The sequence below is a fragment of the Rhinatrema bivittatum genome, chromosome 9 (assembly GCF_901001135.1).
Source record: "Rhinatrema bivittatum chromosome 9, aRhiBiv1.1, whole genome shotgun sequence".
Taxonomy (NCBI): domain Eukaryota; kingdom Metazoa; phylum Chordata; class Amphibia; order Gymnophiona; family Rhinatrematidae; genus Rhinatrema; species Rhinatrema bivittatum.
Window position 1 is genome coordinate 154,628,194 of NC_042623.1, and position 16,182 is coordinate 154,644,375.

The following is a 16,182-nucleotide window of genomic DNA, read 5'->3' on the forward strand; positions in this document are numbered from 1 at the left end:
CCAACCCAGAGGCATAGAAGCATGGGTGCAGGAATGCTTGGCTTTCTTGAGGGCCAACTCCACCACTACTGATGTGGGAGCTATGTCTCTCAAATCCCAAGGCCTGCTGTAGTAAGTAGACCACATCTGCTTTCTGATTTACCGGACAAAGAGATATGGGGTGCTCCCAGATCCAAAGGAGTAACTCATTAAATATATAATGGACAGGAACAGCCACCACCTCCTTTGAGGCATCGACAAACTGGAGGACCTCCAGCATCTTATATTGGGCATCTTCCTCTGTTAGGAGTTGGAAAGGAATGGCTTCTGCCATAGCCTGGACAAAGCCCGCAAAGGTCAGGTTCTCTGGTGAGGACCGGCACCTCTTCTCTGGAGGGGAAGGGTTTACCCTCCAAGCCATCAGAGGAAGACTCTGAGGTGTCATCCCCCCATGGGTCATATGGGGCATCCTCCTCACTAAAGTCCGCTGGGCACCCCAGCAGCAGGCCCCTGCCCAGACCCTTCATTTTGGGCACTGAGGACATTGAGGGCACCGTGGGCAACAATGGCACCAATGGCACTGAGGGCACCAAGGCCCCTAAGGGACCGGAACCGGACCCGTCGATATTGGATGCAGTACCAAGGACAGCAATGGTGACATGGGCCGAGACATCTCATCCTCCTTGGAGCAACCCACAATGGGAATTGCCCCGGATGAAGGAGACATTGGTGGTCGCTGAGGTATCGATGGACCCCCGAGCACTGGAAGCTGCTGTGTAGGCAAGACGCTCAGAAGGACATCAAGGTGCTCCAGCAACAGTACCAACATCACAGGTGCCTGCTCTGGCACTGGTGGAAGTACCAGTGAAGCTGGTGGTTCGATGCCCTGCAGGGCTTGGATCACTAGTTGTACTCTGTGGTCCAGCTTCTCCTAAAAATCCACTGAAAACAGAATGGATGGAAGAGGAGGAGGAGAAGGTGTCACCGGAGCTCCCTCGGAGTCCCGAAGGAGATCGATGCCCGACTCCGATATCGGTGGGGAATGTCTGGGACTCACAGTTTCGATGGAGGTCTATGCCTCCTCTCTGTGGGATTGCTTCAGGAGCATCATGGAAGCCACCAGTGCTGACTCGAACCCAGTACTGTGCGACGATGGCGACCAGTGGCGATGCTTCAGGGATTTCCCTTGGTGCTTGGCCCAGTCTTTTCCCAGGGCTGAGGAAGATGGCGATGATCCTGACATCCTGGAGAGTGATGACACCAACATCGGCCTGTCCCCTGGCACCTCTCTCCTGAGAGGGCCCTGGTGGGGGAGTGAACAGCGAAGTTCCATGTCCATCAGTTACCCGCAACCTTTAGGTGTCGATGCCCCCGACATAGGAGTTGACAGATCAGATTTTTTGGACCCAAAAAGTTTCTCCATCTTATCCAGACAGGTGCGACAGCCTTTTGGGGTCATTTGATCGCAAAAATGACACCCCCATATGTCATGCGATGCTCCCAGGCACAGGATACAGACCTCATGTGAATCTGTGATAGACATGGTCTGCGGGCATTGGGGGCATCAGAGAAACCAGACGACACCATTGAAAAGAGCCGGCGAGTGGTCTATGACCGGCAGCCATCAATAAACGACACTACTGTGAATCGACTGCAAGGAAGGAGGAAAAACTTACCACGCCGCCCTTCTGAGGCACCGACCGGGAAGAAGAGGGAACCCAGTGCAGAAAGTTAGTAATCGATTAGGTAATCTTTTACACATGCTGCAAAAGAAAATCAATCTCTTTCTTTTTTTTTTTTAAATTTATATCTTTATTAGTTTTTGTTAAACAAACAAGAAATTTTCAATGTTTCACATATCATCCAGGTTACAAAAAGAAATTACTACATTTTTCTTTCACCTCTGTGAACAAATACAGGAAAACAAGTTTAAATGTTACCTGGGTTGTGTACATTGAATTAATATAATAAAGGAAATACCGGGAGATCAAGGGTGATTATAGCAATACTGTTAAAAAGAAAAACTAATTTTTCAAAGAAAATAACCGATTTAACAGTGAGCTACGCCAACATTATTCTTACTTCCAACTACTTTAGGATTACTAGGTTTGCATAGAGTTACCTAAATGTTTCCGTAATTGTTCAGGTTCTACAAATATAAACTTTGCATTGCCACGAGAAATTAAGCAACGACATGGAAAACGCAATAAGAAACGTTCCCCTCTTTCTACCACTTCTTTCCTCATTTCTAGGAATTTTTTTCGCTTAATTTGAGTTATCCTAGCTATGTCTGGGAATACACGTATTGGCTGGCCAAAGAATTTCACATTTTGGGATCTAAAGTATAATTTTAATACATTGTCTCTTTCTATCCTAGAGGAGAATTGTACAATTAACGTCGCTCTTAATGAAATGTCCATTTCAAATGATTTTTCTAGAAAATTTGTAATATCCAAAGTTTCTTCCTCTGGTATCTCTTGATTTTCTTCAGATTTCGATTTCCCTTTCTCACGACCTCGTTGTTCTTGATAGTATGTAGTTGCTATTACTGGAATATTCTCTGATGAAAATTTTAAAATGTTAACAAAATAACTTCTTAACAGGTCCACAGGTAACTGTAATTTCGTTTTCGGGAAATTTAAGAAACGCAAATTTGCTCTCTTTGATGTATTTTCCTGAGCTTCCAACTTATTTTGAAACATTTTCTCCGATCTTATGAGATTCCCTTGTATTTTTTCTATTCCTTCTACTTTTTGTTCCAATGTTGCCACTCTTGTCTCAACCATATTCAATTTTCCTTCTACAAGAATAGTCTTATTCATAGCTTCTTTCACAGTCAGCGTTAATGTGTTTATTGATTTCTGCATCACAATCAAGATGTTTTTTATTTCCTCCAACGAAGGAGCTAATGTAGAAGTGGTATTGAGGAAGGAAATATTACTCACTGCAACTCCTACGTCCGAAAGTCCTTCACCGCTAGACTTAGGTTCTCCTCCAGGGCCCTGATGTTGTTGGGCCTCTTTCCCACGCTCCCTGGAGCCTGGTTCCTTCAGGCTCACCGAGGAGAAGTCTCCTTCTCCTCTCTGAGTAGCACTCTCTAGGTCCGATGTTCTATTAGGCGGGTCTGGAGGCGTTGGATATCCCGGGCTTAGAGATGTTTCGAAAGTCTGGTGGCTTTGCTGCTGCTCCAGCGTAGCCCCAGCGACCATAACATCCGGGTCTAAAGATGGCGTTTGGGCGAAAGCTGCTTCGATTCTCATCTGCCTCGAGTAATCGGGAGTAGAGGTATTTTCTCGAACCCGCGCCTTCCTCTTAGTGTGCGGCATTTCTTTTTACAAAACGCCAGAAAATATCGTCTGTAGGTAAAGATTTCTTTGGTTTTTGCTGGGAGGAAAATGATGAGACCGGAGCTGCGATCTGCACACCCTCACTTGTTTGGCGGCCATTTTGATCAAAATCAATCTCTTTCTGTATGTTTCTTACAGACAGTGACACATGCTGCCAGCCTGTTGTAGAAAAGAAGTGCAATCTTACACAGCTGATATCATGTAACCACTAGTAGGGATATATAAAATAAAGACCAGGGGTTAGGAACCATTGCACTCGGTGAATGAGTTCAAAAAATAAAACAGTTGTGGACCAGGCTCAGAGAGGTATCTTCTTTACTATACAATGATTCCTCTCCCCTCTGTGTATGAACAGATACTCCCATATAACATGGGACCTCTTCAGGAATACAACAGCTCACAAGCATTACTATCTCTAGTGAACCCAAACCCTGGGTAAGGATTTCAGTGTACAATTAGTGGTTGGTTCCAATATTGTCAAAATTCATTAAACACACAAAACAAAGGTGTCTTCACAAGTTCCAATTCCGCAGCAAAGCACTTTAGTTGGTAGCAAAATACTAAAAAAAAATATAACCCCTTAGCAGTATCACATGCTTGTACAGCAAATGGAATTAATTTCTAGCACTAAAACAGGAGGAGGAGTACCCTAGTGGTTAGATCAGCAGGCTACAAACAAGGGAGAACATAAGAACATAAGAAAATGCCATACTGGGTCAGACCAAGGGTCCATCAAGCCCAGCGTCCTGTTTCCAACAGTGGCCAATCCAGGCCATAAGAACCTGGCAAGTACCCAGAAACTAAGTCTATTCCATGTAACCATTGCTAATGGCAGTGGCTATTCTCTAAGTGAACTTAATAGCAGGTAATGGACTTGTCCTCCAAGAACTTATCCAATCCTTTTTTAAACACAGCTATACTAACTGCACGAACCACATTCTCTGGCAACAAATTCCAGAGTTTAATTGTGCGTTGAGTAAAAAGAACTTTCTCCGATTAGTTTTAAATGTGCCCCATGCTAACTTCATGGAGTGTCCCCTAGTCTTTCTACTATCCGAAAGAGTAAATAACCGATTCACATCTACCCGTTCTAGACCTCTCATGATTTTAAACACCTCTATCATATCCCCCCTCAGTCGTCTCTTCTCCAAGCTGAAAAGTCCTAACCTCTTTAGTCTTCCCTCATAGGGGAGTTGTTCCATTCCCCTTATCATTTTGGTAGCCCTTCTCTGTACCTTCTCCATCGCAATTATATCTTTTTTGAGATGCGGCGACCAGAATTGTACACAGTATTCAAGGTGCGGTCTCACCATGGAGCGATACAGAGGCATTATGACATTTTCCGTTTTATTCATCATTCCTTTTCTAATAATTCCCAACATTCTGTTTGCTTTTTTGACTGCCGCAGCACACTGAACTGACGATTTCAATGTGTTATCCACTATGACACCTAGATCTCTTTCTTGGGTTGTAGCACCTAATATGGAACCCAACATCGTGTAATTATAGCATGGGTTATTTTTCCCTATATGCATCACCTTGCACTTATCCACATTAAATTTCATCTGCCATTTGGATGCCCAATTTTCCAGTCTCACAAGGTCTTCCTGCAATTTATCACAATCTGCTTGTGATTTAACTACTCTGAACAATTTTGTGTCATCTGCAAATTTGATTATCTCACTCGTCGTATTTCTTTCCAGATCATTTATAAATATATTGAACAGTAAGGGTCCCAATACAGATCCCTGAGGCACTCCACTGTCCACTCCCTTCCACTGAGAAAATTGCCCATTTAATCCTACTCTCTGTTTCCTGTCTTTTAGCCAGTTTGCAATCCACGAAAGGACATCGCCACCTATCCCATGACTTTTTACTTTTCCTAGAAGCCTCTCATGAGGAACTTTGTCAAACGCCTTCTGAAAATCCAAGTATACTATATCTACCGGTTCACCTTTATCCACATGTTTATTAACTTCAAAAAAGTGAAGCAGATTTGTGAGGCAAGACTTGCCCTGGGTAAAGCCATGCTGACTTTGTTCCATTAAACCATGTCTTTCTATATGTTCTGTGATTTTGATGTTTAGAACACTTTCCACTATTTTTCCTGGCACTGAAGTCAGGCTAACCGGTCTGTAGTTTCCCGGATCGCCCCTGGAGCCCTTTTTAAATATTGGGGTTACATTTGCTATCCTCCAGTCTTCAGGTACAATGGATGATTTTAATGATAAGTTACAAATTTTTACTATTAGGTCTGAAATTTCATTTTTTAGTTCCTTCAGAACTCTGGGGTGTATACCATCCGGTCCAGGTGATTTACTACTCTTCAGTTTGTCAATCAGGCCTACCACATCTTCTAGGTTCACCGTGATTTGATTCAGTCCATCTGAATCATTACCCATGAAACCTTCTCCATTACGGGTACTTCCCCAACATCCTCTTCAGTAAACACCGAAGCAAAGAAATCATTTAATCTTTCCGCGATGGCCTTATCTTCTCTAAGTGCCCCTTTAACCCCTCGATCATCTAACGGTCCAACTGACTCCCTCACAGGCTTTCTGCTTCGGATATATTTAAAAAAGTTTTTACTGTGAGTTTTTGCCTCTACAGCCAACTTCTTTTCAAATTCTCTCTTAGCCTGTCTTATCAATGTCTTACATTTAACTTGCCAATGTTTATGCTTTATCCTATTTTCTTCTGTTGGATCCTTCTTCCAATTTTTGAATGAAGATCTTTTAGCTAAAATAGCTTCTTTCACCTGCCTCTCCTTGTGACCTTGAGCAAGTCACTTTACCCTCCATTGCCTTAAGTATAAACTTAGACAGCAATTTTTAAATGGGCACACATTTGCAGGCTCATGTCCATGGATATGGACATGAGCCCTGCGGAACCGCCATACTTTTCCTTCGAATCGGCAAAGATGTTTGCACGTTTCTCCTTCCTCGGGGTAATTTCAGAAATCCTCCCTTATGGAGACGCCGCTGCCAATACACTTTTGATTTGAATTCCCTCCGCAGGGCTCAATACATTCAATACATTCAACATATTCTACATTTTCCAGGTTACAGACTTCACCAATTTACCATCAGGCTTTGTCCCTCCTGACGCAGCCCTTGTGGCGAAACACGGTCCGAGTCGGGGGACCGAAAGATTTGTCTGCAAGCAATCATTTAATAAACAAAGGATATGTTGATTTAATTAATTTTCAAGTTTCATTTATTGAAGTTTTCAAGATAAGGATCCATGAACTCTTATAGCGCTATACTTTCCCTTATGGTTCACACCTAATTGTATACCGCTCATCGTCTCCACTTCTTATTAGCCTATGGTTATTTTATAACATATGTGTACATATGCACGCATGGTATAAAATAGGCTGAGTGTGCAAACATGTGCATGCAATTTTATGTGGGCGTGCGCATATGTTCACCAATGCTGCTTCTACCGTGTAAGTGGCGGGGATTTTACAAGTCACGTGTACCGATGCAATTGCCCCCTTTCACAGTTCGCTCCCAGTTCACCCACATAAGGGACAGGACTTCCTAACCCTCCTAGTTAGCCGCCCTTCTCTCCTCTTAGCCCTGATCCTTAAAACCCACTGATCTTTGTATTATATTTTTGTTTTACGACTTGCATGCCATCCATAGCAGAAGTAAAGTTACGCGGCAGGGGACACCAGTGCTCACTTGTGCGCATAAGTATTTACATGCTGGTTTCAATATGAAATACAGGAATGCTCATGCCCCAGCCAGACTACGCCATGCCCCACCCCTTTTATGGAAAAATATTTTTGTGCATACAGTGGGAGAGCCACACAAATCTGGGTAGCTTTTAAAATCTACTTGGCAGGTCCCTGCCCCATATATTCACGTTATCTCCCAGTTTTGGCAAGAGAAATACCTACATTACCTGAATATAATCTTCTTTGAAGTGCCAAAAACCAGAATATAAAAATTAGATAAACTGTGTTGGTTTGTTTTATTTATCAGAACAAAAGTCTTTCAATTACTCAAATCACAAGTGAAAGTAAAGGAAGTAAATGTGATGTCTCAATACTTCCTCCTAGGGGCTCTTACCAAAGAATCCAGACCTCAAGCCTAGGAGAAGAAAAGGACGTTTTGTCCTGCCCACATAGATTTTCTCACAAGGGCAGACGATAATGTAGATAACGTACGAAGTTAAACAATCAGAATGAAAATTAGACCATCGTGTTCTCCCAGAACATCGGAGCTGCCAGGCCATTGAGAAAACCCAAGCTCCTATTGTGGCCCATTGTTTAGCGGAGAAACATAAATTCGTGGATCTCAAATGGAGAGTCATAGGTACTATCTGTCTCTCAGGGAGGGGGGGTGATCCACAAAAACTCTTAAATCTTAAGGAACAGCAATGGATTTTTAATTTGAATACTGTACAACCTCACGTGTAAATCTATCTGTAGAATGGTATTCCCTTGTTTAAAGGTCCGGGCAATCCCCAGCAACTGATGATGTCACTTTTCTTCCACGTGGCACTTGCCCATTGGTTGAAGGGTTTCTCAAATATTGGCGCAAGAGCGCTACCCTCCGGTTGAAGAGACGCATTACCGGCAGGTTGGCAGGCTGAGCCGCGTTCCATATTTAATTTCGGCCCAATGAAGACTAAGCCGAAACACGGATCCTGTGTCGGGCTAAACATTTCTGAGCCTACTAAGAACATGGCGTTTCTTCACGCTACACAAAAGTTAAGTCAAAATTGAAAGATATTTAAAAAATTGAACGTTTTGAAATGATTGGGAATCTTCCTGGACTATTTCACTAAGCATATTGAAAAATGCTCATTCTTGGTTGACCTACGACTATACAAAATCTGGCACACTTCTTTACATGCTAATTAGCATGACTCTATATGCCTATGTATGAGGTCATTTAAATGAGTAAAAAAAACTCCGTTTCACCTTGGGTGTTTATATAGTGCTGCAATTAATGTGGTTATACAGTTTATTTTATAGGGTAACTTTATATGTAACCAGTGATATTCAAAAGATTATAGCCAGTTAAGTGCTGAAGTTTAAAAAACAAAAAATCAGATTGCTGGCCTACAGGTTCTAACCAGTCCCCCTCCTTCCTCCCACCCAAGCCAGATAAGTAATTTGCCTAACTCAACTCCATCCTGGAACACCCATATCATGCCCCTTTCTTATTCAGTTAACACAGTAAAAGTTTTATCCAACTAACTTTTAACTGGATAAGAAAAGGAAACATTCAAAACTAGCTATTTAGATGGATACCCTGTGAGTTATCCATCTAAATGAGTGAATATTGACCTGCAAGGATTATGCTGGGCCTGGCTCTAATATGGGTGAGCTGTGCAAAAAGCAAACTTCATTGTGGCCATAGTTTCACAAATATTTTGCAGAATTAACACATTTCTGAAATTATTAGCTGTAGATTTCAATAGGAGAGCTTCCACACAGAAAGTCTGCATAAAGCACCTAATTTTTAAAATTTAGCACTTTCTTGCAACACTAGTTGCACAACTTTATGCTTCCAATTTTTTTCACCTGTGTAAATTTTTTCCCTTTCTAAAGTTGCATGAATCTGAATCCTTAGGCATAAGACAAAGCTACAGCTAAGGGATTCCCCACCCCTCTCCCTTCCAAGGTGAGCGGCAGTAGCGTGCCTGTTACCACATATCTCTGATGGCTCAGTCTATGCCCCTCTTAAATATGTGCCCTGTGCTGTGATATCATCTGCACCCACCTTTGCTCTACAGCTTTGACAAAAGATGTCCTATTTCTAAACTGAGCAAGCAAACTGACTTGCAAGCTCTAAGCAGTTTTCATCCTAATTTTGACTGAAATGTAAATCTTGCCCACAGAATACACATAAATTACATGTTCATTACTATTACACAGAAATAAATGTCAACAAGTTGTACATGATACCTTTATTTCTACATATCCAAATTTACAATATGCCAGTCACACAGTTCATTTGAATTCTCACAAAGAAGAGTGTGTTGGCTCTCAAAATTTACTCAAGAAATATATTGATTGTTGCGCTGGAGGTGGACCCTTGGCCTGGTGCAGGATTGGTATGGCCCTCTGGTCGGACCCAGAGAGCGCCTGCTACCAGGAGGCGGAGCACACAAGGAGACAGAGGCTAGCTGGAGCTTCACCAATAACAGTCCAGGGTTTCCGCAGGTTGAGCCCTTGGGTACCCGGACCCCTGGACTTAGGTGGGCCTCCAGTGGTCTCCCGGAGAGGTAGCGAAGAGGTGTGCCCACCATGAGCCAGGGTGCATGGCTGATGCAGAGTGGATGAGCTAGACCTGAACCAGAAGGTTTGGATATCTCGGGGAGGCAACAGTTCAGGGAGGTCCTCCGGGCGAACCAGGCAGCGCCTGTAGGTCTAGCCAAGTGAAAGTCACGGTTGGTTTTCAAGCAGGTTGGCCCAGTAGTCACAGGAGGCCAGAAGAGAATGTCCGAGGGAAGCGCAAGGGTCAAAGTCAGAGTATCAGGCCAGGAGAGGTCAGACAAAGCAGGGGTCAATACCAGAATCAGTCCGGGCGTAGTCAAGGCAAGCGAGGGTCGGTTCCAGGTGGCAGACAAGAGAATGGTTAGGCAGGCAATGGTCAGTTCCAGGTGACAGGCAAGAGAATGGTCAAGCAGGCAGTAGTGAGTCTAAGTGACGTCATCAGGAGGCGCCCCCACGGGTTTTCCCACCTTGGGACCTTTAAAGTGCTGCACGTCGACCGAGGTCACCTGGGGCGTGGCCAAGGGTGCCAACAATGCGGAGCCAACAATGAGGAGGATGGTGAGCGGAGAGCCCGAGGACGCCGTGAACTGGCTGCAGCCGCAAGGGAGGGGTGCCCGGAGCTGGTCAAAGGAAGCGCGAGGTGAGCAGGGCCGCGGTGCCAACGCGGCCGGGACGCGCAATATTGTTAGTCAAATAAAAATATATCAACATATATATTTTTTTTGTTTTGGTTTTTATTTGTTAATCTATATTTTTGTGCATTTAAATGGACTAACACAGCAGTCAAACTACTTTATCCAAGATGAAAGATACCGCATACAGCCATACAAGAAAACAAATCAGTAAACTCACTGAAAAGGAAATAAAACTAAACAGCCACCTTTACTTCCTCAAACTCTACAAGAACAACATCATCCCTACAGGACTGAGTATAAAAAATCCCTATAAGATGGTAAGATATGCCATACTGGGTCAGACCATGGGTCCATCAAGCCCAGCATCCGGTTTCCAACAGTGGCCAATCGAAATCACAAGTACGTGGCAAGTACCCAAACATTAAACAGATCTCAAGCTGTATTGCTTATTAATTAATATTAGTTTATGGATTTTTCCTCTAGGAACTTATCCAAAATTCTTTTAAACCCAGTAACACTAACTGCCATAACCACATACTATGGCAATAAATTCCAGAGCCTAACTATGCACTGAGTGAAAAAGAATTTTCTTCGATTTGTTGTAAATGAGCTACTTGCTAACTTCACGGACTGCCCCCTAGTCCTATTATTTGAGAGAGTAAATAACCAATTTACATTAACCTGTTCAAGTCCTTTCATGATTTTGTAGACCTCTATCATATGCCCCCCTCAGTTGTCTCTTCTCCAAACTGAACAGCCCTAACCTTTTTAGCCTTCCCTCATAGGGGAGCAGTTCCATGCCCCTTATCATTTTGGTCGCCCTTCTTTGTAGTTTCTCCAGTGTAACTATATCTTTTTTGTGGTGAACAGAATTGCATACAGTATTCAAGATTTGGTCACACCATGGAGCAATACAAAGGCAATATGACATCCACCATTTTATTTGCCATTCCCTTCCTAATAATTCCTAACATTCTGTTTGCTTTTTTGATTGCCACAACACACTTAACTGATGATTTCAATGTATTATCCACTATGACACCTAGATCTCTTTCATAGGTGGTAACTCCTAAGATAGAACATAACATTGTGTAACTATAGCAGGGCTAATTTATTCCTATATGCATCACCTTGCACTTGTCCACATTAGATTTCATCTGCGAAGGAAGCCCAATTTTCCAGTTTCACAAGGTCATCCTGCAATTTATCACAATCCGATTGAGATTTAACTACTCTGCATAATCTTGATTCATCCGCAAATTTGATCACCTCACTCATTTCATTGTACACCTTTCCAGATCATTTATAAATATATTAAAAAGCATCGGTCCAAGTACAGATCCCTGAGGCACTCCACTGTTAACCTTTTCCACTGTGAAAACAGACCATTTAATCCTACTCTGTTTCCTGTCTTTTAACCAGTTTGCAATCCATAAGAGGACATCACCACCAATCCCATGACTTTATTTTTCTTAGAAGCCTCTCATGAGGGACTTTATCGAACGCCTTCTGAAAAACCAAATACACCACATCTACCAGTTCAACTTTGTCCACATGTTTATTCACCCCTTCAAAATAATGTAGGAGATTTGTGAGGCAAGACTTCCCTTGGATAAATCCATGCTGGCTATGTCCCATTAAACCATATCTATATAAATGTTTTGTGATTTTATTCTTTACAATAGTTTCCACAATTTTTCCAGCCACTGAAGTCAAGCTCACTGGTCTATAGTTTCCCAGATTACCCCTGGAGCCCTTTTTAAATATCGGGGTTACACTGGCCACCTTCCAGTCTTCAGGTACAACAGATGATTTTAATGATTAATGATAGGATACAAATTAATTGAAATAGGTCTAAAATTTCATTTTTTTTTTTTTTAGTTCTTTCAGAACCCTGGGGTGCATACCATCTGGTCCAGGTGATTTACTACTCTTCAGTTTGTCAATCTAGCCTATCACATCTTCCAGATTCACTGTGATTTATTTCAGTTCATCTGAATCATCACCCTTGAAAACCATCTCCTCTTCAGTAAACACCAAAGCAAAGAATGTGTTTAGTCTTTCCCAGATAGCCTTATCTTCCTTAAGTGCCCCTTTAACCCTTTGATCAACTAATGGTCCAACCGACTCTCTTGCAGGCTTTCTGACAACATACAACTCTGACTATACAGAAAAAATTTGCAAATGCACAGTAGTCGGAAACTAAGAAATGAACTTATACACCAACTATACAAGAAGAAGAAACTGATAAAAACCCAAAAGGAAGAGATTCTAAGGACCATCCAGAAAAAATCAGGAATTCAGAGCAAAAAACAATATACTACCATCAGAAGTAAATCAAGAAAACTGGATTTTATTGTCCACAGACAAACAGAGAGCATTACATATCATCACCACACCTGATGTAGAAGACAGGATTAACTAGAATGGATCTGCCAATATTCTGGACCCATTTCATAAACATGGACATTTAAACACACAGCTGCCAAGAGTACATAACAATCATCAGATGCTCCACGAGCAAACTCCCATTGACCACACTGATGGAAGTGTAAATCAAATGGGGATAATAAACCTCTCTAGCTACCAATTATCACAGCATGAGGTCCTAGTACTGTCATTTTGCCCTTCCAGTACTAGATGAAATTCAACTATATTCAGATCTTGAAGTATTTATTAGGAAGCTCCTTGTCAAAGTACATTTCCCTAACACAGAAAACACCTCCACCTCTGGCACACTGAATTACAATTTTAAAGAGAACACTTATCTCACTCCACCAAGTGCACAAAACAGTAAACTAGATTACATAAAACGTTTCAGATACAGGGTGAAAACACAGACTTCCAGCAAACAGTTCTGTACAGCCTTTCTCCACTAGAACCTATAAAATGACAAAAACATTATCATCAAGCCAACAGACAAAGGAGGCTTTGTGGTAATTATGGGCACACAAAAACACGTAGAAGAGGAGCACAAACAGCTCTCAAACAATCCATACCACATGAAACTGACTGAGGTGCCTACACAGTTGAAACATACCTAACAATTGAAAAATCTTATTTCCAAAACAAGTACAATCTCAATTGAAAAATCTGTTACCTGCCTTAGAACCACTCTTAACTGCTATTAGAGTTAACTCTGATATTTTTGGTATAACGGTTGGTATGGATACTTACAAGTTGTCTGCGTATGCTGATGATGTCCTGCTGTTTCTCACTCAGCCCTCCTCTTCTCTGTCCTCTCTTTTCTCTATTATTTCTCGCTACTCTCTGCTTTCTGGGTATAAAATAAACTGGAATAAAACGGAACTTCTCCCTCTCAACTATAGTGGTTCTCTCCTTGACCTCTCTCATCTTCAAATACAGAAGTTGAAGAATGGTCTCAAATACTTGGGTATATATTTTCATACTGACCCCAATGACACTGTAACCTGCTGTGAGTCGATGATCTTGCAACAACTTAGAGATGCCACTCTTAAGTGGTCTCCTCTTTTTCTTACTTGGTGGGGAAGGCTAGAGACTATTAAAATGGTTTTAGCGCCGAAAGTCACATATATTTTGGCAATGGTCCCTATATTTTTTTCATCGGATTTTTATACATATGTGGATCGAGTGTTGACATCCTTCCTTTGGAACCATAAGACCCCACGGATAGCCTTAAGTAAATTAAAAGCGGCTAAGCAAGATGGTGGGGTCAATTTCCCGGACTTTTACAGGTACCACCAAGCCTTTATTTTGCAATCCGGCTATTATTATTTCTCTACGCAACTTACCATTCCACACTCTCCCAGATGGTTAGGGGTAGAAGCTGCCCTTCTTGCCCCTTTACCTTTATATTTATTCCCTGGAATAACCATGTCCACTCGGATAGCTTCACACCCGATCCTTCGTTCTCTCCATAAAGCATTCGGGGAACTAGAGCGTATTCGCCCACCATCTACTTGTGGAAAGCAGCAAAATTTGGCCCGATAGAAAGGAACTCCTTGCTTCGTATAGATGGGAATCCTATTGTATGGCCGCTTTGGAGCAAGGCGAATATATGGTCTTTTGCTGATATTTTTGATGAGAAAGGTCTTTGTCCATTTTCTTTGTTGCAAGATCGTTTCTCACTCCCCAAGACGCAATTTTATGCATGGCTACAAATCAGAAATGTGATGCTCAGGGTTCGGGGGACAACAGTCTATCTGGATAAGACTCCGTTTTTGCTAGATGTATATCAGGAATATGGTCCTAGAGGCCACTTAGCATCTCATATGTATAAATTGATGTCGAGGCTCTCCTCTACACATACTCTTTCCTCATTATCTGCAGTATGGGCTGAGGATATTTCCACAACAATTTCTCCTGAATGTTGGCTACATGTATGGACTGTTGTGACGCGCGTCTCATTATCCTCTAGTCTTACTCAATCCATGTTTTTTGTAATGCATAGGGCGTTATGGACTCCTTGGAAGCTTCATAGGGCTGGAGTCCTTTCCTCCCATCAGTGTTGGACATGTAATGGTAGTAATGCCACGTTGCAACATATGTTATTTTCATGCCCACCTACATTTCTCTTTTGGACTAGAATATGGCAGACAATAACTGAAATTTTTCAGTTCACGGTGCCGCTATCCTACTCTGTCACCATTTTGAAAGGAGCCCATCCGAATATTAGTCTATCTGATCCCCATGGTAAATTATTGGATTTCCTTTTAACGATTGCGCATCACAACATTCTTTCCAATTGGAAGTGAAGTGACCTTTTGTCGGAACACCTTTGGTGGAATTCTGTCTGTTTATATGTGAAATATGAAAAAGCGATGGCAGTGAAGTTTCAGCGGCTTGCCGCTTGGTCACAAGTGTGGAAACCATTCGACGTTTACCTACAGCTACATCCATAACCTAATCTTCAAGTTTAGTTTTTTTTTGTCCTGTCTCTCTCATCTCTCCTTTAAACTGAGGCATTCCACTGCTCTTCTTTTCCTTCTTCTATCTCTCTTGGATTTTTTCCTTTACTACCTCTCCACCTCTCCTCTTTGTTTCTTCTCTCTATCTCTCTATCAGTCTCTTTTTTTTTTCTATCTTTTTTTTTATCCTTTTTTATTCTTTAGTACCTCTAGCTTCCTTGCTCTTCTATCCTTTCCCTCTTCTATTTGCTTGCTAGTTTACTGGAGTTCTTGAGTCCTGCCTAACTAGTATGCCTTGTGATTATTTTAGATATATCTATTCTTTTTTTTTTTCATGTGTGATACGTCACGCTGATTTAATGACTCTGGCAGTTCTTTCTGTTATGTGAGCAATGTCTTTTACTACGTGCGCATTGTAATCTTATTATGCGATTCTTTGTATTGTTCTTGACTCTGTTGTTCTATTTCTTAAAACTTAATAAAAGATTTCAACACAAAAAAAAAAAGAAAAATCTGTTACCAACCCATCTGTCTCTTGGCTCCTTCTACATGCTACCCAAAATCCATACATCTGGGAACCCTGGAAGATCAATCATATCTATTATCGGCACACCCACAGAGGAAACATCTGGACTTATAGGAGGGATTCTCAGACCCTTGGTGCATAATACAAACAGCTTCATACAAGACATTAAAGACTTTCTGAACAAGTTAAATAGCATTGAACTACTGCCTGACACTCTCCTAATGACAATGGATGTAGAATCACTATAGAGCAACTTTATGGTGGTTGAAGAGGATTGGTAAGTATAGTTTTGGAAATTCTTGGACTTAAAGTTTGGAGAGAGGTGTAATAATATGATATATTCTTTAGAGTTTGTATGTTTCTGAGATAATAAGCAAGCCAGAGGGAGTTAATCCTCCCAACCACCCCTAGCTCAAACCTTGATTTTTAGGCAAGAGTCACTTTCTCAGTAAAAATCAATCAGGTTCTTTTCTAAATCATACTATTGCACCAGCCCTTATTAAGAGTTTAATCATCCACTTGTAGGTCATTAGCAGATTAATTAGTGAATACACCTATAAATTTAAAGTAC